This window comes from Leuciscus leuciscus (genome assembly GCF_965113295.1).
Source record: "Leuciscus leuciscus genome assembly, contig: HAP1_SCAFFOLD_387, whole genome shotgun sequence".
Taxonomy (NCBI): Eukaryota; Metazoa; Chordata; class Actinopteri; order Cypriniformes; family Leuciscidae; genus Leuciscus; species Leuciscus leuciscus.
In genome coordinates this window covers 62,272-64,327 of record NW_028118352.1, presented here as the reverse complement: position 1 = coordinate 64,327, position 2,056 = coordinate 62,272, and the positions used below count along the sequence as shown (strand labels likewise).

The window sequence follows — 2,056 nt, the reverse complement described above, 5'->3', positions numbered from 1 at the left end:
CTGTTAGACTTTTCTGTAATTTCTACAGTTATTTACTTTAAATCCCCCAGTATTATACTGCTATTTCTCTTTACAGTAAATAACTGTGATTCCAATTGCATCATGGGAATTTTCTGTGACGTCTAACACCACATACAGAGACTTACTGTATTTTTTAAATTTGCTGTATACTACTGTATTTGACGTAACTGCCTCTCTGGCTGGCACCATTCCACCGTGCTTTTTATTTCCTAATTTTTGCCTTACACCACGTGTCTACAACGCTATAATAGCCAGAGGCTGTCTATATTGGACACATTGAAGCGACCGGACCTTTAAATGCAAACCTGTTTATCCCTTGTAAGAACTAGTGCGAGCGCTTGGACTCGTATCGGACTACGTCTGAAATATAACGGCCGCGGCGCATCACACTGTCTGGGATTTGTCGTGTCGCGTCAGACAGACATCCAGTGTAGGTAATGGGGTCTGTCTTTTGTTGGATCGCGACGTTCGTGTCTGGCCCGGGGAAGAGACGGAATTCACTTCACCGAGAGAGAGATCAGCAAGCAAGGTAAAAAAAAACAAACAAAAAAAAACATTCTGTGTATGTTGACAGGATTGTGCCCAGTTTAACGTATGTTATAACGTTAACGTTAGCCTAACGTTACTCGTCGTCAACATGGCGGTAACGAACTTTACCATGGTAAACTGAGCTAACGTTTCATTTTACACACTTTGTTAGATTATTGAATTGTCGAGTTAAAATATGCCAACGAGCAACGCGTTTACATTAACAATAAATGTGAATAAACTAATGTGAAATTCTGTTTATATCCTAATGTTGGCCTACTGATGAGAACCTTTATAGTTTTAGCATTAGTTTGCAAACTATACCATATTATAGTTGTTTTTTTTTAATGGAATTTAATATTTACTTCCATTTTTGTGTTTAAAGGCAACTGCAACAAAGCGCCAATTCGCGCCAGTGACTTAGCAAGATTCCAGAGGTAGGCCAGCCCATTTGTGATATATTTTGAGATAAGTTTGCTGAAATGATTAGCATACACTATGTGAAAATTGCTTTTGAGCCACTGGTGCAGACTAGGTAGCTAACAATATCTTATAAAATCTCTATAAAATTGGCTAACTTCATATCAAATAAGTGACCTTTGCATTATGTCTAACTTTATTACACAGCAAATGAACCAATCAGAAGATGGACCATTGTCTTTGTTCAGTCTCACCAGATTAAATGTATCCAGGTAAGCACTGCAGTAAAACTCTCACTAATTCATTCAGACCAAATCTAGCATTCTAAACAACTTAAGTTTATATTTTTGCATTATTTTTATATTTTATTAGCCAGCGACTCTACCATTGCAGTTCCACCTGACTAGGAAGGTCCTAATATCAGCGCACAGGTGGGTTAACTACTGTAGGAAGGAGAACGATCATCACACAGTGATTTCTTGCATGTATCTTACTGTGTATTTGTCTCAAACAGGTACTCCTTCACTGCAGACAAGCTGAAATGGGCTAAAATCATCTATTTCAGTCGTTCAACTTCTTTCTATGCATCTCAGCATTTTTGGACAGAATTTAGGATTTGTAAGTATTAAAATTTAATCTGGCATAATTTAATTTAGTTCTTTTGTATGCTATTTATTGACAAAAGCTGTTTACAAATATATATTAAGTTTTTGTGAAAATAATAATAAAAATTAACAAAAAAGGAGGTTAAAAATAATGTGACACTAATATTCTCTCTCTCTCTCTCTCTCTCTCTCTCTCTCTCTCTCTCATATAGTTTTGGAACCGGGATCTCCTCTGAAGGACTGAGTACATTTGTGTTTGTGGGCACTAGGGGTTGAACCGACTAGTCGATTAGTCGACTAGTCGACCTTAATGCAATGCCGTGACGCTTTAAGCTTGACGTCGACTAGTCGCGTTGATCATGTGACACTATGATTGTCACCATCAAGTCTGTGGAAATACTTCACTAAAGATGAAGCTTGTAAAAATGTGACTTGGAAAGTAAGTCTGTCCTGAAGTACAACAAAAGTACAAGTGCAATGCA

At 37.4% G+C, this 2,056-nt stretch overlaps 1 long non-coding RNA gene across 1 annotated transcript; it reads left to right on the top strand.

Moving 5' to 3' along the window:
* Positions 1 to 445: 445 nt before the first annotated feature.
* On the top strand, positions 446 to 1,832 carry LOC309491621. Its single transcript, XR_014203214.1, has 3 exons — positions 446 to 986; positions 1,177 to 1,587; positions 1,787 to 1,832. It is a non-coding gene; the product is annotated as an uncharacterized lncRNA (long non-coding RNA).
* Positions 1,833 to 2,056: the final 224 nt, after the last annotated feature.